The sequence below is a fragment of the Euleptes europaea genome, chromosome 13 (genome assembly GCF_029931775.1).
Source record: "Euleptes europaea isolate rEulEur1 chromosome 13, rEulEur1.hap1, whole genome shotgun sequence".
Taxonomy (NCBI): domain Eukaryota; kingdom Metazoa; phylum Chordata; class Lepidosauria; order Squamata; family Sphaerodactylidae; genus Euleptes; species Euleptes europaea.
The window spans coordinates 145,239-172,589 of record NC_079324.1 but is presented as its reverse complement, the minus strand read 5'-3'; positions in this window follow the sequence as shown (position 1 = coordinate 172,589).

The window sequence follows — 27,351 nt, the reverse complement described above, 5'->3', positions numbered from 1 at the left end:
CGAGCCCCATATCTCGGGGGGCCCTGACCCAACCTTTATAAAACTTGGGGGTTCTTGCAGGAAGGGTCCCTTCAAGCTACACTGAAAGTTTGGGACCTCTACCTCCAAACATGCCCCCCTGGAGCCACGGAAAGGCACGAATGTGTTTTTAATGGCTTTATTCGGCCGAATTTCCCTCCTCCCTTCCTTCTCTCCACCGTGAGGAGTGAGGCATGGCTGTCCGGTCCTCGTTTCGGCCACCGCCGCCTTCCCTCCTCTGTCTCTATGGACGACCGGAGCTGGGCGACCTCTCACCCCCCACCTCCTCCTCCTCCTGTTGGCTCTGCCTGGCCCTGGGCGGGGAAGGCGATGATGCTTCCTGGGCCAGGACCGAGCTCGCTTCGCCCTCCCCGCGCCTCAGACTGAGAGTTTGGAGCCGGTCCGGCGCATCGCCTTCCCGCCCCCCGCGCAGGCCGCGTCTTGCCTGGCTGGGATCTTGTGGGGGAACTTCCAGGGCGGGGGGGTGGCGGATTTTGCGCCTTAATCACCTGCCCACTTGGAAGGGGTAAACTCTCCTCCTCGCCGCCTTCCTCCTCGTCGTCCCCTTCAGGCGGCTCCCAAAAGTCCAGCTCCAGGCTGCCTTTCTTCCCCAGTTCCTTCCTTCTCTTTCTTTTCCCAGTTCCTTTCTTTCTGTCCCTCCCCCACTCTTCCTTCGATCCTTCCTCCCTTTCATCCTTTCTTCCCCAGTTCCTTCCTTCTCTTTCCTTTCCCCCTTCCTTCCTCTTTCTTTCTCTCTGTCCCTCCCCCACTCTTCCTTCCTTCTTTCCATCCTTCCTCCCTTTCATCCTTTCTTCCCCAGTTCCTTCCTTCTCTTTCCTTTCCCAGTTCCTTCCTTTCTTTCTGTCACTCCCCCACTCTTCCTTCCTTCCATCCTTCCTGCCTTTCATCCTTTCTTCCCCAGTTCCTTCCTTCTCTTTCCTTTCCCCTTCCTTCCTTTCTTTCTCTCTGTATCTCCCCCCACTCTTCCTTCCTTCCTTCCTTCCTTCCTTCCTTCCTTCCTTCCTTCCATCCTTCCTCCCTTTCATCCTTTCTTCCCCAGTTCCTTCCTTCTCTTTCCTTTCCCAGTTCCTTCCTTTCTTTCTGTCCCTCCCCCACTCTTCCTTCCATCCTTCCTCCCTTCCATCCTTTCTTCCCCAGTTCCTTCCTTCTCTTTCCTTTCCCAGTTCCTTCCTTCCTCTTTCTTTCTCCATCCCTCCCCCCTTTCTTTCTTCCTTCTTTCCTTTCCCAGTTCCTTCCTTCCTTTCTCCATTCCTCTACCCTCCCTTCCTCTACTAGCATTTGCTGTTCTTTCCCTTTTCGGTTCTACATATTCATGCAAACAATCTTTTTCAAGCATGAACCTTATCAAGATTAAATTGAGAAGTCGTCTTATTGATGAGAACCTGGGATGATGCCTAAAATTAAAAACAACAACATACAAACCTGATTTACCCAAACTTTCCAAGGAGATGCAAGGCCATTGTTCACATTAAGTGTTTGTCAGTCATTGTCATGATTTAATTTTATGGATACATTACTTACAATTTAATTTTTGTCAATAAATAAGATCATTATTAAGTATGATATCAAGTTTTATTCAGTGTACCTATAGTTTAATTAAGACTTAAAACTTTAATTAAAGTTTATTAAGTTAATAAACAGTGTACCTACCTACATAGTTTAAGTTTAAGAAATTTGGCTCTCAAAAGAAATCTCAATGGTTGTGCTGTTGATATTTTGCTCTCTTGACTAATGAGTTTGCCGACCACTGGCCTAGTGGCTACAATTTAGAAGGGAATGCCATCTTGTTTTATTATAATATGAAGTAAGGAATTTTAAAGTATTTTTAATGTATGTTTAATTGATGTTTTACTATTATGTTGTGACCTGCTCTGAGGAGAGCTTGCCAGTAATTGAGGGCGTGATATAAATCCAATAAATGAATAAATAAATACCTTGAGAATTTTGCTGGTCTCTCAAATGCTGCTGGACTCCAGTCTGGCCCTTCTGCTGAAGACCAACACAGCTCCTCTCTGAAACTATCTTCATGGTATTAGAAATGTGCACCAGAAAAAAATAGCATTTTTTGGATCTGGATTTTGGGGAGGGAATAATGATCAGTATTCCAGATTATTCAGGCCTCCATACTAGTTCAGTATTCAGATTTCCCCCCAGAATTCTGAAATTATTGGGATTAATGATTCTCTATGTGGAATCTATGGGGGGTGGTAGAGTGGCTGTTTTTCGAGCAAACGACACCAAATTGCAAGTTAGTGCTTATCTTCCTTTAAAAAATCTATTTTTGCAAAGGAGGGCAATTTGTACCAGCCTTTATGATCCTATCTAGAACAATCATACATTTGATCATTAGATACGCTGTACCAGTTTGGTACACTGATTATATAGAACATCTTGATAGTCTTCAAGTTAATTTTTTTAGAAACTTGCTGGGTATTCTGCAATGCATTTTCTTTTCCACTCTACAGTTAGAACTGAGGCTCCCAAACCTATCATCTATTATATAGCAATCTGCCATTAAAGGTTGGTACTCCTCCTTTGAGCCATCAACAGCTCCTGATATGTTTCAGTTGCTAATCTCAGCTGTCTCTGTGTCCACCTGGACAAGTCGGTTAGACAAAAGATGTTTTTCTTCCAATAGAGTGATTGAAAGCTGCAAGGAATAGTATGAAAACAAGCTGTAAACAATTACAAAGCATGATCTTAATTTTATTTATTTATTTATTTTTCATTCTTATAATCTGCTCTACCCCAGCAGGCTGGGCTCAGAGTAGCTGTGAGGATTGGTCCTTAGTGTTTAAGGATGCAAATTGTAAATGTTCACCTTGCTTCTTCCAGATACCCTTTAACAGAACTTTTTTCCTTGTCAGACTATTTCAGCTGGTTAGAAATCCACAAATTTAGATGAGCTTTCTTATTGGCAAGGTGTAATGCCTTAACAATTCAATAACATTATTGCAGAAGAACGCAAATGCCCATTTTGTCCAGATCTAGTAGACTTGATAGCCCACATTGTTTAGCATGTTCACAAAATAATACTATGCAAAATAATTATATTATCCCCTGGATAAAACAGCTAATGACACTTTCTGAGAAGCAGATACTGCTTTATCTGCTGTCAAATAGATCAGTGAATTGTGTGAGAGATGTGGCGACTTTTCTCGCTATAGTGTTAAGAAAAAATATTTTTCATCTGCTTTTTTTGATGTGTGAAATGGTGTATGAATAGCCAAGTTAGTGCTGCCTGTCCACTAAAGATCCCCCCTCCCAAGTTTCAAGTGAATTGAACTAAGGGGTCCAATTCTATGGGCCCCTGAACTAGGTGCCCCCATCCATCCTCCATTGTTTCCTAATGACAGGCCTGTATCTCAGTTGATGTTTACTTTCGCTTTCCCACCGATCAGACTCAAGGACTGTTGTGCCTACTGAACTCCGTTTGAAGCTCTGGGAACTCAACTTTGTTTGTGATTTGTAATCTCTTGCCTTTTCTGTGCTTTTATATTACCAAGTTCAAGCCAGCAAGCCTCATTGCTGTCACCCTTTTCTTTATGCTCTGGTAACCTATTTTGACCAGTAAAGCCAGCTTCTTTGGACCTGACTGTCTCTGATGTGGTTTTTGGTTCGATTGGGCCAAGGGCTAACACCTATGGGGAAATCCCATGCTTTCTTCAGGGCAAGGGATAGCCAAGCACATAACCTCAAGCAACTACTGGCCAAGAGTCTCCCAATAAAAAACAGAACCAACAACTGAACCAATGTCAAACCAGAGAATCCCAGTAGACTCACAGGCCAATATGGCAAGCCCAACACATTCAATGTCAAACAAACTGAAGCAAAGGAAGGGAGTCCAGCCCAACTGAACCAATGTTAAACCACAGAAGCCAAGCAAAATCCAGGGTCAATGTGGCAGCACAAGCCCAACAGTACCAATGTCAAACCCAGAGAATCCCAGCAGAATCCACCTGGCAAGCTCCCCCTAATGCATGATCCCATCGCCCTCTGAGAGCTGCCTTTCCCCCACTCCTGCCTGTTGCCTGCGAAACCAGCAAAAAGCAACCCCTCCCAAGTTTGGGATCAAGATAAACAGTATTGACAAGAGATCCCCAAATATTGATCTGAATCCTGAATACTTCCGAAAAACAATGATAAGATATATATTTGGATTGGGTATATCCAAGCATACATCACAACCTGCAATGGTGATATAATTTTCTCACTCCCATGTAGGAAAAAATGGGTGTTTGGGAGCCCCGTTTCTCCACATACCTCACTGATTCGGAAAATATCATAATGTTGAGGGGGCATGAATGCAGAGTGGAGGGTATAAATATTTGCATTTGTATTTTAATTGGCTACAGTTTTACTGATTTTCTTAATCTAAAACATTAAGGTTTGGGATAGAAAACTGGGTCACAAATCTTTAAATGCATAAAAATGGATGCTTCCAAATTTCTGAACAGCCCTGAGGCTTAAGTTTTGAAAACGCATTTCTCAAAGTCACATTTCAGAATGGTTACCGGAACTGTTTGAAATCCCAAAACAATTCTGCTACATTTTGAATGAATCTCTCGCTGTGTTCACGGCCCTGGCAGAGGATTCTGTTTGCAGCTTCCAGGCCTGTCTGATGGAGAAAAGTGGGTGGGATGTTTTGCCATGCTTTGCTCTGGCCCGCGTGCAACTCTATCCCCCCCACACACACAGTGCCTCTGAGGAGAGGAGGCTTCTCTAGGCTATCTCCACTGTGCCCGCCATTCTTGCTTCCCCAGAATGGGAAGGGAAGACCTCTGCAATTGCAGGATCCTCTGCCTCATAGGTGGAATCTATGGGGGGGCTTGGGGGCTCAAGCGAACCCTGAACTTGGCGGGGGGACTGTGCCCCCCTGGGCAACCAGTGCCCACATGAGGGGCTCAGTTGCAATGGGAGTGTTCCTGTTTACATGCGCACGCACACCCCAGCATGCTGCGACCCCGGCAGGCAAGCAAGGAAGCGTCTGGGGGGCCTAATGCACTCAGTATATACTATGTTTATAAAAATGTGTTATCCAGGTTAGATTGCACCTCAGACCTCCCATTTCAGCTTCGAAATGCTTTGGAAGTGCCAGACATATGTTTTTCCCAAAAATGCCTATACCACGATGTATTTCTTTATGTCATTTCAAAACCAGCAATCCAAGGGGTGCATTCAGTTACATACGCTATTCAGTTCTCCTCCCCTCTTTTTGCAACACCCAATGAAAAGCCTTTCTCCTCCCATTCCACCTTCCCCTCCCTGTTTGCATCCACCAATCATTATTGTTACTTAATTCCCCCCCCCCATAAGTGCTTGTGGTCTTCCAAAGGAACACGGGAACATTGAAACATTAGACCAACCATTTTTATTTGTGCAGGGTCCCAATCAAACATTTCCCTCATATGGAATGTCCTTGAAGTGGATTTTGTAAATGGTTCGTGGGCTTGAGGGGGAAGGAATGCAGAGGAGGGCAAGGGCTGGAAAAGTAGCAAAATTGATGCAAGCGGCAGATGGGGAGGGGGAAGCAGCAGGAGGAGGAAGGGAGAGAGACTGAGGGATAGAGAGAGCGCCCGCAGACACACATACATACACACACACACAAGTCAGGGCTCTCCTGCTGGCACAAAGTTTCTCCCCGCCTGTTCCTCTCTTTCTCCCGCTGCCGGGGTTAAGCGTGGCTCCCTGCTCTTAAATATTTTTTTTAATGTGATCGTCCCAGCGAAAAAATGCAAGATCATTGGACCAACGCCCGAAAAGACGGCAGCTCTGTGATTAGCACTGTACCAGGAATGGCTCATTTTGGGGGTTTTTTGGGGGGAGTGCTTGCATAGGTTGTGATTAGGGTTTCCCTGCCGAGCAAATGAGGCAATTCTTAATGGCGTACAGCGCTCTTTCGGATCAATGATATTGCGCATGTGTGAAACAAAGAAAGGGGAGGGAAGGCAGGGAAGCATCAGCGACGTAGACATGATGCAGTGCTCCCCCACACTCCTCCTCTCAACTTTTCAGACTATTATTTTGGAGGTGCGATATGACGATAAACCATCTTGGGAGCAGTCTTAACAGGCACAGTGTGATCGGAAATGAATACGCATCCAAAACACACACACCAAGCACGATGATACTATGCTGTAAATTGTTGGTGTGTTAGGCCCCTGGCTTACATCTTCCCCCTCCCACTCACTCCACCTCGCCTAGCACTGGAAGCGGGGATGGGAGGCGTCGCCTTGCAAGGGACAGTCACGCGGGCTCTTCCTCTTGCCGGCCGCAGTGCTGGAGGCGGCAGCCACCACCGCAGGGTCTTCCTGGCGCTCTGGGGGTCCAGCTGCTGGCTGGCTGGCTTCGGGGGCGGCGGGGAAAGACCGGGAGGTGTTGATCTTGCCACTGAAGCGCTGGCACAACAAGGGAGCCATTCGGTCGGTCCAGGGCGGTGGGGTGGGAATGGGGCTCTGCTGGGTTTTTTTGGGGGGGAAGGAAGGGTCTCTCTCCGTCTAAGGGCAGCTACTGGAGGAGGGGGAGCTCACCTCCTGGACCCTCCTGCCTCTTCCTTCTCCACCCTCGGATTTCACTGCCTGCTGCAAGTCAGCCCCTCCTTGGCGCCTTCCCTCTCGCCCTTCCTTCCACAGCGTTAGAAAAGGCCAATTGCTAGTATGCATTTATGTGTTTATTAAGAATTTATTCTTATTGCTGCCTTGAAAGACCTGTTCCTATGGCCCAAACAAAGGGCCTTGCCACTGAACTCTGAAGGTTTTTTCTTACCCACTACTTCAGGTTTGACTTCAGGAGTCAGCAAATGTTACTAAATGTAGAAATTTCCTGAGTGAGCGATCTGACATGATTGCCTTTGTGAAAAATTCACCAAAACATCTTTCTTTGTTTAAATACTTTTAGCAGGTAGAGAACATAAATCTGAGATACTTTTGCCTCACTAGGTGGACTGTTAGAGCACATGAACACATGAAGCTGCCTTATACTGAATGAGACCCCTGGTCCATCAAAGTCAGTACTGTCTAGTCAGACCGGCAGCGGCTCTCCAGGGTCTCAGGCAAGTGTCTTTCACATCACTTACTTGCCTAGTCCCTTTAACTGGAGATGATGGGGATTGAACCTGGATGGGACCTTCTGCATGCTGAGCAGATGCTCTACCACTGAGCCACTGCTCTTCCCCAAGAGCAGCTTCCTTACAGTCAGTGGCTTCAAATTATAGGGAAACTAATCTCAATGTTATAGCTAATGAGTTCATTCAAAGAACATCAATTAGAACAAACACATTCAGTGTCATAGAATCATAGAGTTGAAAGGGACCACCAGGGTCATCTAATCCAACCCCCTGCACAATGCAGGAAATTCACAACTACCTCCCCCCAACACCCCCAGTGACCCCTAATCCATGCCCAGTTAAAAGTTAAAGTTGTATTTCAGTTGTCTGATCAATCACTTGTTGAAACCCCCCCCCTACATTTCTGGGGAGCCCCTCCCTAAATCCCCTATGGCCCTGCCTTCATAGATAGAGGCCCCTTCCTGAGAGGTCACTGGCTCCTCCCTATGATGTCATAGTAATGCCTCTGGTCCAGCCCCAGTCCCTCCTGGGAAATTAGAAAGACTATGCCCCTGCTCTGCCTGCCAATAGGAGAAGTGGTGAGGGAGGCAGCTAAGCCACCAGCTGCCGTTAGCTCTTAATTTCTAAAACGATGTGAGCACTTGTCCCATGGTAATCCCACAAACAGCATACAGAGACAAAGAGTCCAAAAGAAAGCTGATTTAATGGAAAACATACAGGTATGCAGAGCTTACAGGTACATTGGCACGACTGGCAATTGGGAGCACGGGGTAGGCCTATAAGGGAAAGTATTAGTCACAACAGGTCAAGGCGGGGCCCCTTCTCCTGAGGAGTCATTCCCACAGGAGATAGCACTGGAACAGGAATTCAGCAGTTAGCAGTTTGGCCTTGAGAGACACCTGGTAGAATCAAAACTAAAACGGTCAGAGTCTGACAGGCTGCTTAGAGCTGTGGAAAGCAGGTCTGACATTTTGCCCTCCTTTAGCCCCCCCCCCACCATCCGCCACCGGTCCAAGCTTGTCAGGGTAGGCGGTATGGAATTGGCGGATCAAACGGGATACAGACACATCATGTGCATGTACCCATTCATTGTGGGCGGGACCGAAATATTTCCAACGGACCAGGTAGTGGAGAGACCCATGACGGACATGAGAGTCTAGGATTTTTGCAACCTCAAAATGTTTTTAGAAACCCAAAGTGTCCCGCGGTCTTGGCTCCATGGACCAGCTGTAGGACTTCTTTTCAGAGCTCTTTAGGCACGTACAGCTTAGAGGCTTTGTACCATAAGCCTCTACATTCAGTTGAGGGGAAGGTTTGCTTAGAGAGTTCGGCTTGGTACGCAGAACTAAGTGAGGTTAAAAAAGAGTCTGTGAGATCCAACCCATCTGGCGGTGTAGGCTCTGAGGTGGAAGGAGGGGACATCACTGAGGGGGGTTGGACGGCTGGATTGTCCGAGTGACTGGGAACCGACGGAGCTGGCAAAGGAGGCGAGGGGGTGGCGCGGTTGGGCTGACCGGTATGGTTGGGCTTGAAGTGTCCCCCCCTTGTGGGGGTCAGTGTGGGAGCCGGGTTTGCGCTCGGGTTTTGACTGCTAGAGTGGGTAGCAAACCCCTTTGAGCAGGAGTGAACAGGGACTCCATGGGGTGTTCAACCTTGGTTGGATATTGGGGAAGTCTGGATAGAGCATCAGCCAGGACATTTTGCTTCCCCGGCACATGTTTCAATACGAAATGGAACTGAGCAAAGAAGTCCGCCCAGCGAACTTGTTTCGCGGACAGTTTCCGGGCCCCTGTGAGCGCCTCCAGGTTCTTATGATCGCTCCACACTTCAAAAGGGACTTTAGACCGCTCCAAAAATTGTCTCCACACCGTAAGGGCATGGTGGATGGCAGCCGCTTCCTTTTCCCAGATTGGCCAGTTGAGCTGAGATTGCGTGAACTTTTTAGAGAAGTAAGCGCATGGATGCAGAAGACCATCCCTCCCCCGCTGTAAAAGTGCCCCCCCATTGCCATGTCTGAGGCATCAACCTGAACTATAAACATTTGATCAGGATCGGGATGCTTCAACACTGGTTCAGAGGTACAGTCGTTTGGGAGTATCAAAGGCGGTTTGGCACTGGGGGGTCCAGTTGATTTTGGCTGAGGGCAACATGGAGGCGGTGCCCTTCCCCTTAGTCTTAAGGAGATCTGTGATGGGGAGTGTGATTTGAGTGAAGTTGGGAACGAACCCCCTGTAGAAGTTAGCGAACCCAAGAAATTGCTGAACCTGTTTACGGGTGGAGGGTGGTTCCCACTTTGTTACTGACTGCACCTTGTCAGGATCCATGGTAAATCTGTAGTGTGAAATTATATAGCCCAGGAATTTTCCAAGCAAGTACATCTTGTTCCCTGCGCTGGCATACCCTCCGCCCCAAAGTTGGCCCGCCTCTTTGTGTCACATGTCTTTCATTTACATTCCTTTCCGCGTAAGATAATCAGCAACCGCGGGGGGAGCTATGTACCATGTTTTGGAAAGCTTTTCTCAAGTTGGTGGGGGTGGAGCAAGGGTTGTCAAGTGCCTTTCACCCCCAGACAGATGGACAAACTGAACGAGTAAATGCTGTTTTAGAATGCTATCTGCGTTGTTATGTTAATTACCATCAGGATGATTGGGTTAAATTTTTACCTTTTGCTGAATATGCTTATAACAATGCTGTACATCAATCTACTGGTTTCAGTCCTTTTTATGCTGTGTATGGTCAGGATTTCAGTCCCGTTGGCCGGGTTGATGTTTCTGGGGAGGAGGGGGGTGCGGATGTGGAGTCTTGGATCCAAGCTGTTCACACCACTTGGCCCTGGCTGGTCAAGAACTTGGAAAGAGCCAAACGGAAATACAAAACTCAAGCGGATAAGCACCGCTCCCCCAACCCGTACTTTAACGTAGGAGACTTGGTTTACCTCTCCACCAAGAATCTACGGTCTACTCGCCCGTGTGGCAAACTCAGTGCCAAGTATGTGGGTCCATATCCTATTGCTCGAATAATCAACCCAGTAACCGTGGAACTGACCCTCCCTAAGACTTTGAGGCGCATACACCCTGTATTCCATGTCAGCCTCCTGAAACCTCATGTCGCCGCCCCGAACTGGATTCCCGAACTGCCTCCTGAGCAGCCGGTGATGGTGTGGGGGAGGGGCATTTTGAAGTTGCCAAAATCCTGGATTCCCGCTTACATCACGGTTCTCTTCAATACCTTGTTCGCTGGAAGCACTTCCCTCCTGCCTATGATGAGTGGGTACGCTCCCGCAATGTATCCGCCCCCGCTTGGTGCACGCATTCCATCATGCCTACCCCGACAAACCAGCCCCTCGATGTGGGAGGGGGCCTTGAGGGGAGCAGAATGTCAGGCTGTCTGTAAACACCTCGTTTCGCCTTGACTTCAAGGCTGTTTTCTGGCGCAGCTGCCAGTTGCTTTGCTTAGCTTAGCTTCCCAGGGTCTGAGGTCCGTGGGAGCTTGGTATTTCCAGACTGCCTCTGTAATCATGATGTGACTGTAGTTCTGTGTCTATAATTCTCCATATAACCAAGTGTACCCCCATCCCCCTTCGCTCCTGCCTTTTGGTCTCTAAGCTCTGCATACCTGTTACCAATAAACCAACTCTTTTGGACCTTTGTCTCTTGATGTGGCTGTTGGTATTCAGTAAACACAAGTGCTTACAATGCCTACCCCATTCCTCTAATCTCAGATCTTTTGGGACAACTGAAAGAGGGACGTATTTTTACCAAGTTAGACTTGGTTGAAGCCTATTATAGAATCCAAATTAGGGATGGGGATGAGTCCCTCACAGCATTTTCCAGTTGCTTTGCCGTGTTCGAATTCTTAGTGATGCCTTTTGGATTAAAAGGGGCCCCGGGGGTCTTCATGCAATTCATTAATGAAATCTTACATGACTTACTATATAAAGGAGTGGTGGTTTACTTAGATGACATTCTTATTTACTCTAAAACTATGGATGAACACATTGCCCTGGTAAGGGAAGTGTTACAACATCTCAGAGACAATCAACTCTATGCTAAGTTGTCCAAATGTGAATTCCACCAACGACAGTTGACTTTTCTGGGCTATATAATTTCTCACCAAGGTCTCACCATGGACCCCGAAAAGGTGCAGGCCATAACAACACGCAAACAGGTTCAGCAATTTCTTGGGTTCGCTAACTTCTACAGGGGATTCAATCCCAACTTCGCGCAAGTTGCTCTCCCCATCACTGACCTCCTTAAGACTAAGGAAAAGGGAAGTGTAGCCACGTTGCCTGTGGCTAAAGTAAATTGGACCCCCCAGTGCCAAACTGCATTCGATATCCTCAAGGAACTATTTACCTCTGAACCGGTATTAAATCACCCTGATCAAATGTTTGTAGTCCAGGTTGACGCCTCAGATGTGGCAATGGGGGGTGCGCTGCTTCAGCGGGGGAAGGACGGTCAAATGCATCTGTGCGCTTACTTCTCTAAGAAGTTCACGCAGCATCAACTCAACTGGCCAATCTGGGAAAAAGAAGCAGCCGTCGTGCACCATGCCCTCACGGTATGAAGGCAATTTTTAGAAGGTTCTAAGGTCCCTTTTGAGGTGTGGAGCGATCACAAGAACCTAGAAGCACTAACGAGGGCCCGTAAACTGTCCGCAAAACAGGTTCGCTGGGCGGACCTCTTTGCCCAATTCCGCTTTGTATTGAAACATGTACCAGGGAAGCAAAATGTACTAGCTGATGCTTTATCTAGACCACCCCAATACCCTACCAAGATTGAGCGCCCCACGGAGTCCCTGTTCACTCCTGCTCAGAGGGGTTTGCTGCCCACCCTAGCAGTCCATACCCGGTCGCAGGTCTGACTCCCAGCACAATCTCCACAAGGGGGAGGGACCCGAAGCCCGTCCACGTTGATGGGCCCGACTGCTCCGCATCTCCCGCTTCCTTCACCGGTTCTGCCTCCACCCCCTGTGCAATCCCAGGATGTGAGACCCAAGGTGCGGGCTCCCATTCGCCCCAGCGGCAGCAGACCAGACACCCAACACCTACTTCTTCTCCTACAGGGAAACCTGCCAGCGCAGTGCCCTCAATGCCGGATATGGAGGGACTGACAGATTCCTTCAGGGACTCCCTCCGTTACAGTTGCCAACCGAACTCTCTGCACAAACCCTCCCTGCTGCTCTGGTTGAATGTGGGGGTTATTGGTATAAGGACTCTAAACTGTATGTACCTAAAGAGCTGCGGAGAGAGGTTCTGCAGCTGGTCCATGGGGCCAAAACCGTGGGTCACTTTGGATTCCTCAAAACACTGCATTTATTAAGGAGACAATTTTGGTGGGCGGGTATGCGAACCGACGTGGATTCCTTCATCCACAGTTGCCCAGTTTGTGCTGCTGCCAAAAGACCCTTTGGAGACCCCCCACTAGACCCTGGGAAGTAATTGCAATGGATTTTATGACTGATCTGCCTCTCAGTGAAGGGAAAACTGTCCTTTGGGTAATCACGGACCTGTTCTCCAAACAGGTGCATCTCGTTCCTTGCGCAGGTATCCCGTCCGCCACAAAACTGGCCCACCTCTTTGTGTCACATGTCTTCCGACTGCATAGCTTTCAACGCAAGGTGATCAGCGACCGCGGAAGTAGTTATCTGGCCAAAATTTGGAAAGCTTTCCTGAAGTTGGTTGGAGTGGAACAGGGTCTGTCAAGCGCTTTCCATCCCCAAACCGATGGTCAAACAGAACGGGTAAATGCTGTATTGGAATGCTACCTACACTGTTATGTAAATTATCATCAAGATGATTGGGTTGAATTGTTGCCCTTTGCTGAATATGCATATAATAATGCTGTGCATCAGTCCACTGGGTATAGCCCTTTTTGTGCTGTGTATGGACAAGACATCATTACATTGGCTGTAATGATATATCGAGGGAGGAGGGAGGTGAAAGTGTGGCTGGGTACATACAATTCAGACCATCTGGCCTTGGCTGGTCAAAAATGTGGAGAGAGGCAAGCTTAAATACAAGGCTCAGGCTGATAAGCATTGTTCGCCAGGCAAAGAATATGGGGTGGGGGATTTGGTTTATCTATCCACCAAGAACCTACGGTCATCCCGTCTGTGTAGCAAACTCAGCGCAAAGTTCGTAGGACCCTTCCCCATTTCTCGAATCATCAACCCAGTGACTGTAGAACTTTCGCTCCCTAAATCACTGAGAAATATCCATCCCATGTTTCATGTCAGTCTATTGAAACCACATGTTCCCTCCACAGAGTGGCATCCTGAGCCTCTCCCTGAGCCGCTGGTGATGGTGGGGGGGGGAGAACATTTTGAAATCGTGAAGATCTTGGACTCACGTATCCATCATGGTTCCCTCCAATATCTAGTTCGTTGGAAACACTTCAGTTCCGCTCAGGATGAATGGGTACGCTCCCGTGAGGTTTCTGCCCCCCGTCTGGTCCGTAATTTCCATGCTACATACCCTCACAAACCAGCACCCATGAAGTGAAAAGGGGGGCTTTTGGGGGGGCAGAATGTTCAAGGACAGCTCTGCCAACTGCTGAATTCCTAGTCTGCTTCTGAGTCCCGTGGGAATCCACCCTCATCGGGAGGGGGGTTGCCATGACTTCCATTGCTATCTTGATATGACCATTGCTCTTTCATATAGGCCCTGCACCATACCCTTAATCCCCATTAGTGCCAATCTAACTGCTTGCTGCTGTAAACCTGTAGATCTTCCGAATAAATCAACTCTCTTTTGGCCTATTCGTCCGTGATGTTGTTTATGGGATTATCACGGGACAAGTGCTTACATTCCGTCTTCAGCGCCTCACTCGGCACCCACTTTCTTTGTAAAGAAAAAGACTGGAGATTTACAACTCTGTATAGATTTCCTCATGCTCAATGCGGTCACCCCCTTCCTCTCATTCCAGATCTGCTCACTCAGTTGAAGGAAGGTCGCATTTTTACTAAACTTGATCTAGTGGAAGCCTACCATTGAATTAGAATCAGAGAAGGCGATGAACACAAGAAAGCCTTCTCCAATTGTTTTAGAATGTTTGAGTAATTAGTTATGCCGGTTGGCTTGACAGGGGCTCCGAGTGTCTTCATGCAAATGATTAATGAGGTGTTACATGACTTACTGTTTAAAGGAGTGATTGTTTATTTAGATGATATTTTAATTTACACCAAGACCATGGAGGAACATGTGTCCTTGGTGAAAGAAGTGTTAAGTCAATTGCGGGCCCACAGATTGTACGCCAAGGTTTCCAAGTGTCATCAGTCTTCCATTACGTTTCTGGGATACATTGTGTCACATCAGGGACTTGCCATGGATCCTGAAAAGGTTTGGGCAGTGGAAGTGTTGGAAGTCCCCACTACCCGCAAACAATTACAGCAGTTTCTCGGCTTCGCTAATTTCTACTGCAATTTTATTCATAATTTTGCGCAAGTTGCCTTGCCTTTGACTTCGCTGTTACGGACAAAAGGCAAGGAACCTGCAGCTACGCTGCCATCAGCCAAATTGCTGTGGGATCAAGACTATCAACAAGCATTTGACACATTAAAACAGTTGTTCACATCTGAACCAGTGTTGAAACACCCTGATTGTGAAAAACCTCTCGTTGTACAGGTGGACGCTTCAGACGTAGCTATGTGTGTGTTTGTGAGGTACTGTGTTGATTTTCTCTTGGGTTTGCTTGTACAAGCGGCTAGAGTCTGGTACGAGAGCCAGGCTCATGACATGAGTCAGGCCTCTGCCGGTATGTTCTCACTCCCAGTGATTCCCTCCCCCCCTCGGGTCCTTGACTGCTAACAAGCAACTGCTAACGAGCAAGTCCTTTGTTTTGATTTCTGCTTTGCCTTCCTGCCCAAGACTGTTTTGATGTCTGCTTTGCCTTCCTGCCTGTAAGGCTTTCCAGCCTCCCTGGGCAATTTCCATAAAATCACTCGCTCAGACGACCATCCAGAAGCAAAGTAGATTTATTGAAAAGCATCAGGTATGGCTAGGCCCTCACAAGGTCCAAAGCTGCAAGTGCTTGCTATTACAAAAGAGTCAGATTATAAACAGTTCTACATTGCAGATGTCGGTTACATGTTTTGGGAACCCGGTGATAACAGCACTGGGCTAAGCTACTGAATAGACATCAAAGACATCAAGGAAGCTCGTTAACTCAAACCTGCGAAAGCCAAGGTCAGAGGAGGGAGGAGGGAACGAGGAAAGGAAAGCGAGCGGGACATTCCAGCAGGGGCCTACACGGGCAACAGTCCAGCCAAAGCCTGAACCATTCTACAAAAACAGGTCTGACCCGCCGCTTGTACGGGCAGTTCAGAAACAGAACAGAGCAGTCCCTCACATTCTGCCTCCCTTAAGGCCCCCCTACTCTCACCTTGACGGGACGCGGCTTTTGGGGATAAGCGGCATGGAACTCTTCCACCAATCGGGGAGCAGCTACATGAGGGGCCACCACCCATTCGTCCTGGGCGGGACTTAGATGTTTCCAGCGAACTAAGTGAAACAATTTCCCTTTTCTCAGTTTAGAATCCAACATTTTAGAAACTTCAAGGTGCATCTCCCCCCCCCACAACCGTAGTAACCTCTGGTTTGGGTTAAGGATGGAACTGGGGGGCTGCGGTGTAGGGTTTGAACAGGCTAATATGAAACACCGGATGTACCCCTCGTAGTGATTTAGGGAGAGCCAACTAAACTGTGACGTCATTAATAACCTGAGTAATAGGGTAAGGTCCCACATACTTGTCACTGAGCTTTTTACAGGGACGCAGCGATCGTAGATTCTTGGTGGAGAGATAAACCTGATCGCCCACTTTAAGTTCCCACCCGGGGGATCGATGTTTATCTGCTTATTTGCGTTTTGCCCGCTCCAAATTTTTCTGAAGCCAGGGCCAAGTCGTTTGTACCACTTGCACCCAATCTTGGACCCCCTGAACACCCTCCATCTCCGGGGTAACGGTAGTAGACCCAAACAGTCCAAATTCCTTCCCATACACCACTTGGAAAGGACTGAAACCTGTGGAGGAATGAGGGGCGTTATTGTAGGCATATTCAGCAAAAGGCAACAATTCCACCCAGTTGTCCTGGTGGTAGTTCACATAACACCGTAAATAACATTCCACTACAGCATTTACACGTTCAGTCTGGCCATCAGTTTGAGGGTGGTAAGCAGAAGACAGGCCCTGCTCCTTCACTCCCATTACTTTCAGAAAGGCTCTCCAAAATTTGGCCACAAATTGGGGGCCCCTGTCGGAGAGGACCTTCCGTGGAACCGAATGATGTTTTACCACGTGATTAATAAACAACCGTGCCAGTTTTTGAGCTGAAGGCAACCCAGCACAAGGAACAAAATGAACCTGTTTCGAAAATAAGTCAGTAATCACCCACAAAACGGTTTTACCCCGGCTTGGGGGCAAATCAGTGATAAAGTCCATGGCAATTACTTCCCAAGGCATGGTTTGGGTTTCCAGTGGTTTTAAAAGGCCTGGTGGCTTCCCCATCTGTTTCTATGCAGTGGCGCAGGTGGGACAGCTGCGCACAAACAATTCAATATCGGCCCTCATACCTGGCCACCAAAATTGACGTCGCAGCAAATGCAAGGATTTGACAAACCCAAAATGTCCTGCTAGTTTGGCCCCGTGTACCATTTCCAACATCTCCTTTCTAAGAGTCTCCGGTACATACAGTCTATTAACCTGGAGCCAAAAAGTCCCTTGTCGAGTAAGGTTTGGGGGAAGGCTTTGCTTCTCCTCCTCCAACTGTAAGGCTTCTTTAAGCCTCAGCTGAAAAGTCTCTGGTACTCCTCGAAGAGGAGCAGAGTCATTAGTGCGAGTTTGGGACCGGGTGGTTACTGACAGTCCTGGCACTTCCCCCCTCTGTTCCAGAGTGAACAGGGACTCAATGGGTCAGTCAAAGTCATTCCGATATTGGGGAAGTCGGGACAAGGCATCTGCCAAAGCATTGTCCTTGCCAGGCACATGTTTAAGGACAAACCAGAACTTGGCAAAAAACTGCGCCCAGCGAACCTGTTTTGCCGTGAGTTTTCTAGTCCCTTTTAAGGCTTCTAGATTTTTGTGATCACTCCAGACCTCAAAGGGAACCTCCGCCCCTTCCAGGAAATGTCTCCAAATGGTGAGAGTGTGTTTTACCGCCGCTGCTTCCTTCTCCCATATAGCCCAGTTAATTTCTGATTGGGAGAACTTTTTTGAAAAATAAGCACACGGTTTCAAGTGGCCGCCCTCATCCCGTTGTAGCAGGGCTCCCCCCATGGCAACATCAGAAGCATCCACTTGAACTATGAAAGGTTTCTCACAGTCAGGGTGAGTGAGAACGGGTTCGGAAGTAAACAATCGCTTGAGTGTCTCAAACGCCTGCTGACAGGCAGAAGTCCATTGCAGTTTTGCAGATGGCAATGTGGCTGCCGCTCCCTTCCCTTTCGTGCGCAACAGCGAGGTGAGAGGGAGTGCCACCTGAGCAAAGTTCGAAATAAAGTTCCAATAAAAATTTGCAAAACCCAGAAATTGCTGTAACTGCCTACGCGTGGTGGGGGGGCCCCACTCGACCACTGCCCAAACCTTGTCGGGATCCATCTCTAACCCTTGGTGCGAAATGACATACCCCAAAAAGGTAATGGAGGGTCGGTGAAAGTCACATTTTGAAACTTTGGCAAACAGTTTGTGGGCGCACAACCGCTGCAGCACTTCTCGTACCAACTGTACGTGTTCTTCCATTGTTTTTGTATAAATGAGGATATCATCCAAATAAACAACAACTCCACGGAATAACAAATCATGTAGCACTTCATTAATTAACTGCATGAACACATTTGGAGCCCCCGTAAGTCCGAAAGACATCACTAAATATTCAAACATTCCAAAACAGAAAGAAAAGGCGGTTTTAGGTTCGTCCCCTTCCCTTATTCAGATGCAATGGTAGGCTTCCACTAAGTCCAGTTTAATGAAAATCCGGCCCTCCTTCAATTGTGCGAGCAGGTCTGGAATGAGAGGGAGGGGGTAGGCATTAGACTGAGTGACTGCATTCAGTCTGCGAAAATCAATACACAGTCTTAAATCTCCCGTTTTCTTTTTTACAAAAAAGGCGGGAGCCGAATATGGTGCCTTGGAGGGGCGAATGAAACCCCGTGCCAAATTAGTGTCCAAATAGTCCCGTAAAACGGCTTTTTTGTTAGGACTCATCGGGTAAATCTTTCCTTTAGACTGTTTGCCGTCCCCCACCACTTCAATGGCGCAATTGGTCTCCCGGTGAGGGGGCAATTCATCACACTCTCGTACATCGAACACATCGGTAAACTGAGCATACTCTTTGGGGAGCTGTGGGTTGAAAGTCTCTATTGGCGGTGCCTCAACTAAGGCAGCCGCCTGGTTTTTGAGCACCCTTTCCTTGTCGTGATGCTCACACAGGGTATGAGGGAAAGTGAGGGTTCGTTCCACCTAATCTATGGAGGGGTTATGTCCCAGCAACCAGTTCGTACCCAAAATCATGGGCGTGTTGATGGGGGCAATGGTGAAATGAAGCCGTTCCCAATGTTCCCCGATGCCCATCACCACCGCGGCCGTGCGGTGAGTGACTGGGCCCCCTCTAAAGTCACTACCGTCCATCTGGGAGAATCGGATGGGTTCGGGCAACCGCACCCTTTTCACCCGCAGTTGTTGGGTGACTTTCTCACTCATCAGGGTGTGAGAACAGCCTGAATCAACGAGGGAAGTTACTTTTGTTACAGGTCCCCCTTTAGGCAACGTAAGGGCAATCTTCACATATACATTGTCCTCCTCTTCGCTTACCATAAGTGGAGCTCCTTGCACAGGGTCTGGAGCGGTCTGCTGAGGAGCCCCTTTTACAGCAGACCGGCGGCGTTTTTTGCTGTCGGGTCCCATTCCTCCTCGTCGCTGGAGGAGGTCAACTCGGGATTTGTAATCCGTGGCTCCGATGAGCCCAAGGTTTCATTTGTAATCCGTGGCCCCAATGGGCCAGTAGCTTTCGACGCTCCGGGGTCTGGTTGTGCCTGTAGAGCCGAAGGCACGCTCCATCTGCCAGGTGTGCCACTCCTGCGTCGAGGCTGCCCCTCAGCGTGGGTCTTCTCCGGTTCGGCCGCCGCCGGCCGGGGTGGTCCCGGGTGTCCGGCCCGGGAAGGGCACTGAGAAGCAAAGTGTCCCTTACCTCTGCAAACAAGACAGGCCCTGCTCTCGAAGCGTTTGCGGCGCTCCGCCACTGACGGTCCTCCCCCAGAGGGGAAGCGAGAGTCCTTCGGACCGCCTGGCCTGTCTCCACGGACCTTGGCCTCCCGACCGGTGCGTTGTTTAGATAAGAGCAGTAACTGCGTTCGGTTCTCAATGTCAGCTGCATGCCGAACCCAGCCTTCCACATCTGGAGGGTTACCTTGCATAAAGGCCCAGTGTCGCAATTCCGGAGTCAGACCCTCACAGAAATATTGCACCCGGGTAGCCTCACTCCAGTCCAAGATTTTACTTGAGAGCAGTTGGAATTCACTTGCATACTGTGCCACTGTCTTAGTCCCTTGGCGCAGCTGTAGCAAGGCCGTTTTTGCTCTCTCACCCAAGTGCGGATCTTCGAACCGGTGTCGGAGGGCTATCATGAAGTCATCGAGGCTTCGCAGTACAGGGGAACGGAGTTCATATTGCAACACCATCCATGCGGCCGCCTCCCCCTGTAATAACGAGGCAATATACTGGACCCGACTCTCATCCGAGGTGAAAGTCCTAGCTTGCTCCCTCATGAAAATATCCACTTGGACCATAAAGAACGTTAACTGGTCACTCGACCCATCAAAGGTAATTTTTAAGTCCCGTCTCGCCGGTGGGGTGGGACGGGCAGGTAGAATGGGAGCGGCGGGAACCACGGGTTGACCGCCCCCCGCGGGTGCCGCAGGCTGCGGCAGGTTCTGCCGCAAATCGTCCAGCGCTTGTGCTAAGTCCAGCATTACGGCATTCATGGCATCCATCCGGTCAACCATCCCCTGCCGTTCCCTTTGCCATTGCTGGTGTTCCTCTTCCATCTGGTGCTGCCACAGCGCTTCCTTGTGGGCCGGGTCTTCCTCGAGACTAAGACTGGAAAAAACAGTCCTCCGCGCCTGCACTTCGTCCCTCGAGAGCGACCAACTTCGGGGGGACTCCAGCCAGGTACTTAACCGGCTCGTCTTGGGTTTTGTATCCGGGCCTGATCCGGCTCTGGCTCCACCGGGCGTCTTCCCGGTCGACTTCCCTTCCGAAGGTTCAGGATCGGGCTTCTCGGGTACAGTGTTGTCTCCATCCTTCTTGTCATCCCCGTTCCCTGCCATAGCTGTCCAAGCATGGCACAGGAGCAGGAGTCGGAGCAAGAGACTTGCAGCTTAATGTAAGGCTTTCCAGCCTCCCTGGGCAATTTCCATAAAATCACTCGCTCAGACGACCATCCAGAAGCAAAGTAGATTTATTGAAAAGCATCAGGTATGGCTAGGCCCTCACAAGGTCCAAAGCTGCAAGTGCTTGCTATTACAAAAGAGTCAGATTATAAACAGTTCTACATTGCAGATGTCGGTTACATGTTTTGGGAACCCGGTGATAACAGCACTGGGCTAAGCTACTGAATAGACATCAAAGACATCAAGGAAGCTTGTTAACTCAAGCCTGCGAAAGCCAAGGTCAGAGGGGGGAGGAGGGAACGAGGAAAGGAAAGCGAGCGGGACATTCCAGCAGGGGCCTACACGGGCAACAGTCCAGCCAAAGCCTGAACCATTCTACAAAAACAGGTCTGACCCGCCGCTTGTACGGGCAGTTCAGAAACAGAAAAGAGCAGTCCCTCACACTGCCCAAGACTGTGTTATCAATCCCTTTCCCAGGCCTCTGGGTGATGCACCTGTGATGTAGACATGTTTAAAACTATGCAGTATTTTCTAAGTAGTCACTAGCAGCTTTGCCTTTGCGAGTGCCTGGCTGAACCTATTGCTTCTACAATAAAGTTTACCTGCTTCTGACCTGATCGTCTGAGCGAATGACTTTTTGGGAATTGCCCAGGGTGGCTGGAGAGCCTCACATTAAGCTGCTAGTCTTCTGCTCCGGCCTCTGCTCCTACCCTACATCTGGATAGCCATGGCAGGGGATGGAGATGACAAGAAGGATGAGGGCGAGACTGTGCTGGGGGAGCCCGATCTGGATTCCAAAGGGGAGAAGCCGGTGGGGAAAACTGCCAGCGGGGCCGGCTCTGGATCTGGCATGGGCACAAAGTCAAAGACAACCTGGGTGAGCATCTGGTTGGAGTCCCCTCGGCACTGGGCAGTGTCGGGGGTGGATACATGGGCTCGGAGACCTGGATTTACGGGTGCTGGGTTCAAGGAGGACCCAGCCCGGAAAGAAGCGGTGTGGCAGCACCAGATGGAGGAGGAACGTCAACATTGGCGTTCGGAGCGGCAGGAGATGACCAACCGGATGGACACCATGCAGGCCGCAATGCTACACATGGCCCGCGAGTTGGATGACTTGTGACAGAACCCGCCACAGCCTGCGGCGCCCATTGGGGCCGGACAGCCCACGGCGCCCCCTCCGCCGGATCGTCCCGCTCCACTGGCATGGCAGGACTTGAAGATTACCTTTGATGGGTCGAGCGACCTGTTGTCGTATTTTTTTATCCACGTGAATGTTTTCATGCGGGAGCAAGGTGGGACTTTCGCTTTGGATGAAAGCTGTGTACAATATGTTGCTTCATTGCTGCAGGGAGAGGCGGCAGCTTGGATGGTACAGCTGTATGAATTGCTCTCCTGTGTTTTGCGAAGTCTTGATGACTTCATGATAGCCCTCTGGAACCGGTTAGAGGATCCGCACCGGGGGGAGCGGGCCAAGACCGCTTTGCTGCAGATGCGCCAAGGGACTAAATGAGTGGTGCAATATGCTAGCGAGTTTCAGCTACTCTCAAGTAAAATCCTGGAGTGGAGTGAAGCCACCCGAGTGCAGTATTTCTGTGAGGGACTTAATCCTGAATTGCAGCACTGGGCTTTTATGCAAGGAAACCCTCCGGACGTGGAGGGCTGGGTTCGGCACGCAGCCGACATCGAAAAGCCTTTTGTGGTACAGGTGGACACTTCTGATGTTGCCATGGGGGGTTCCCTTTTGCAAAGGGATGAAAGTGGCCAGTTGAAGCCATGCACTTATTTCTCTAAAAAGTTCTCCCAGGCGGAGATCAATTGGGCTATTTGGGAAAAGGAAGCAGCGGCCGTAAAACATGCTCTCACTGTCTGGAGACATTTCCTGGAGAGGGTTGAGGTCCCCTTTGAGGTCTGGACCAATCACAAAAATCTGGAGGCCTTGAAATGGTCCAAAAAGTTGTCAGCCAAGCAAGTTCATTGGGCGCAGTTCTTTGCTAAGTTCCGTTTTGTTCTTAAACATGTGCCAGGGAAGGACAATTCTTTGGCGGATGCTTTGTCTCGGCTCCCCCAATACCAAGACCACTTCGACCGCCCGGTTGAATCTCTGTTTACCCCAGAGCAGTGAGGGGAAACTTCAGGACTGGCTATGACTACTCGGGCTCAAGCTCGAGCTAAAGATTCTACTCCCCTCAGCGGGGTCCCAGAAACTTTTCAAATAAAGCTAGGCGAGGCCGCCCTGCAGGAGGAAGGGAACCAAACTCTTCCCCAAGCTCTTACCCATCAGGGGACTTTGTGGTTTCATGGTGACAAACTGTATGTACCTGAACAGCTTAGGAGGGAGGTGTTGGAGATGGTTCATAGAGCCAAAACTGCGGGACATTTTGGGTTTGTCAAATCATTGCATTTACTGTGACGCCAATTTTGGTGGCCGGGTATGAGAGCTGATGTTGACTTGTTTGTGCACAGTTGCCCCACCTGCGCCACTGCAAAAAAACTTATGGGAAAGCCGCCAAGACTTCTCAAGCCCCTGGAAACCCCATCTGTTTCCTGGGAGGTAGTAGCCATAGACTTTATTACAGACTTGCCTCCCAGCCGGGGTAAAACCGTGTTGTGGGTGATAACTGATTTGTTTTCCAAACGGGTTCATTTCGTTCCCTGTTCAGGGCTGCCTTCAGCCCAGAAGTTGGCACACCTCTTCATTACACACGTGGTGAAACACCATTCCGTCCCACGGAAGGTCCTCTCCAACAGAGGACCTCAATTTGTGGCTAAATTTTGGAAAGCTTTTCTAAAGGTGATGGGGGTAGAGGAACAGGTATTATCTTCTGCCTACCATCCTCAGACAGATGGACAAACAGAACGAGTCAATGCTGTGGTGGAGTGTTATTTGCGGTGTTATGTGAACTATCACCAAGATGATTGGGTGGATCTGTTGCCCCAAAAGGGGTCCCCCCTTCTTAATGTGCATCTCTGACAATGGGGGTTTGCAATTAGCAGAGCTTGCCGCCCACTCCCGAAGCTCCCAGCCCCGACAAACAGCTGAGCTGCGGGGAGCAAGGGCAGGGCAGGTGCAAAGAAGTTTGCAAACCATGCAAAGCAACAGGCTTGCAACCATGCAAACCATGCAAAGCAACACGTTTGCAACCATGCAAAGCAACACGTGATGCCTGGGAGTTTGCAAACTATGGAAAGGGACAGAGGCACGCTAAAGGAGCAGGAAGGGGTGGAATTTCCCCTTTTGCATCAGACTCAGGACCAGGCTAATGCATTCTTTAAGTCACAATTTGAAAACAATTTTTGAGCAAGCATCAAAATAGACCTAACCGATCATATGAATGAGGGAAAACCTGAGGACACACAACTGAAGCCCCCCCCCTCAAACCAGGGAGAGAGAGACTCGAGGGGGCACACACACCCCAGGCAGAATGGGTGAAAGCCCCCTCTGGCTTCTCACCCACCCACAGAAACTGCTCCCTCCCCACACACAGAGAGACTCTGCTCCCCCCCCCAAACACACACAGGAGAAAAATTATAGAGAAAAGCCCCAAAACGGGTCTTATTGTGGATGTCTTCTGTTCCATCTTCTCTTACCTGCCCCGCCCTTGCTCCCCGCAGCTCAGCTGTTTGTCGGGGCTGGGAGCTTTGGGCGTGGGCGGCAAGCTCTGCTAATTGCAAACCCCCATTGTCAGAGATGCACATTAAGAAGGGGGGACCCCTTTTGGGGCCCATATCTCAGCCCCCCCGACCCAATCTTCTTTGGTTCTTGGGGGTTCTTTCAAGAAGGGTCCTCTGAAGCTATGCTGAAAATTTGGGGGCTCTACCCCCAAAAATGCACCCCCTGCAGCCACAGAATATCTCAAATGTGCACACACACCCCCCCCCAGGGGGATCTCTCTCACACACAAACAGATACTCTCTTTTTCTCTCTCTGGGCCGCGCAGCAGCTGGGCTCATGCACTCAATCGTGACTGATTGGCCAGAAGAAGACCGAGCTTGGTCACCGATTGGCCGAGGGGGGATGCTGCTTACTAACTGATGGTTATGCTGCTGCGCCAAACCCCGAATTTGCCGAATTTATTCACCGAACACCCCGAACTCGCTGAATTCAGCTCCCCATTTTCCCGCCTTTTTTGAGTTCGGTTCCATCCGAACTAAAAACCGCCGAATCAGGGGAAATTCTGCTGTTTTTCAGTTTAGGATGAACCGAATCGACAGCCCTAGTGATGGACTTGTTTTCTAAGCAAGTGCATTTTGTTCCTTGTTCGGGCTTACCGAAGGCCCAAAAGCTGGCATGTATATTGTCGAAGGCTTTCACGGTCAGAGTTCATTGGTTCTTGTAGGTTATCCGGGCTGTGTAACCGTGGTCTTGGAATTTTCTTTCCTGACGTTTCGCCAGCAACTGTGGCCGGCATCTTCAGAGGAGTAACACTGAAGGACAGTGTCTCTCAGTGTCAAGGGTGTAGGAAGAGTAATATATAGTCAGAAAGGGGTTGGGTTTGAGCTGAGTATTGTCCTGCAAAAGTATTGTCCTGTAAGTATCAAGATAATGTGCTAATGAGGGTATGGTATGTTAATATGGAACCATTGTATCCTGAAGTGATCTGTTAATGTGTGTAATCCAAAGCTAGCTTTGGATTACACACATTAACAGATCACTTCAGGATACAATGGTTCCATATTAACATACCATACCCTCATTAGCACATTATCTTGATACTTACAGGACAATACTTTTGCAGGACAATACTCAGCTCAAACCCAACCCCTTTCTGACTATATATTACTCTTCCTACACCCTTGACACTGAGAGACACTGTCCTTCAGTGTTACTCCTCTGAAGATGCCGGCCACAGTTGCTGGCGAAACGTCAGGAAAGAAAATTCCAAGACCACGGTTACACAGCCCGGATAACCTACAAGCTGGCATGTATGTTTGTTACACACATGATGAAATATCACTCGTTCCCAGGCAAGATAATATCCGACAGGGGCCCACAGTTCGTGGCTATGTTCTGGAAGGTGTTTTTGGGGCTTGTGAGGTTTGTCCCCAGCACATCATCCCCAGACGGATGGACAGTCAGAACGTGTTAATTCTGTGTTGGAATGCTATTTACACTTTTATGTGAATTATCACCAGGATGATTGGGTGGATTTATTGCCCTTTGCTGAATATGCTTATAATAATGCCCCTCATTCGTCTACCGGCTATAGTCCCTTCCAAGTAGTGTACGGTAAGGACTTTGGACCCTTTGGAAACATTGATATGCTCCAAGAGGAGGGGATCACAAGAGAAGTGGGTGATTGGGTGCAAGTCGTTCAGAACACGTGGCCGTGGCTTCAAAAAAATCTGGAGCAAGCTAAATGCAAATATAAGGAACGTGCAGACAAACATCATTCCCAGGGATGGGACTTTAAGGTGGGGGACGAGGTCTATTTGTCCACCACACATCTTCAGACCCTGCGACCATGTAAGAAGCTCAGTGACAAATATGTGGGCCCCATCCCATCACAAGAGTGATCAATGAAGTGGCTGTAGAACTAGCATTTCCCAAAGCTCTCAGAGGGGTGCACCCAGTGTTTCATATCAGTCTTCTCAAACCCTATGTAGCGCCCCCCCCCAATTCCACCCAGAACCTAAGCCCAAGATACCAACAGTGGTGGGCAGGGAGGTGCATCTGGAAGTGTCAAAAATCCTTGATTCCAAGCTGGAAAAAGGGAAGTTGTTCTATTTGATACGGTGGAAGCATTTAGGTCAAGCTCATGATGAGTGGGTGGCAGCCCCTCATGTCGCAGCTCCTCGTCTGGTTCGGCAGTTTCATGATGAATACCCTCAGAAGCCTCATCCTGCCACAAACCTGGGAGGGGGGTCTTAAGGGGGGCAGAATGTCAGAGTCCTGACTGGAATCCTATCTGGTTTTGGTCAAGTGTTAAGCGACATGCCAGGGGTCATGCTTATTTCTGTTCACATGTATCTATTTGTTATGCTGTTCAGCCTGCCAGGAGTCCAGGCAGGCTCTTGACATGAGTTAGGCCAATTCCTGTGCTAATGTTATTCTTTCGTTTTGTTTCTCTGAACGGGTCAAGCTGTCCCGCTCCTTCCTCCTCCCTCTGCTCTGGCTTTGAGCTTCTAGTAGGCACCTTCAGTGTTATGGCTTCCTCCTCCCTCTCCCCTTCCTGCTAGGCTTCCTTATCAACTAATTCCCAGGCAGCTTGCTGATGCACCTGGGTTGACTCTGGGCTTAAAGTTATGCTTTGTACTTTGGCTCGCCATTAGCAGCTTTGAAACTGTAAATTGCTCATGCTGTATTCTGCTGCTCCTGAATAAATGTTTACTTTTGCTTTTGACCCGACTGTCTGAGCGAGTGACTTTTTGGGATTGCCGAGGTCAGCTGGAGAAACTCAGACTGGCTGCCCCAGAAACAATGAGAGGTTTTGCCTTGGATTTGCTGTTCTCTAGATGCACATTACGGTTCGCCTGCTCCCATTCATTCCAATGGGCAGAAGGGGAAAGAGAAAAAAGGTGATGGGGGAGTTTTCTTGCCCTTATGGGTACAAAGGTTTGCTTCAATGTGTGGGCATCTCAGGAGCCAAAGGAAGAGCTGAACAAGATTTCCAGCAGGAGTGGGTGGGACTTAGCAATCTGTAGAGCTCTTGCCTCTCCCTGCAGCTTCTAGAATCACAATAAATTATGCAAAGAATTTGTGCTTGTGTGTTTGCCTGCTGTAGTGCAGGAGATGTGGTTAAATTAGACAGGGAAAGATTAGTCAAAAGTACCAGAAGGCCCTAGGATTCCAGAAAAATCCTTAGATCCATCCAGGTTTGCAAACCTCCAGGTACTAGCTGGTGATCTCCTGCTATTACAGCTGAT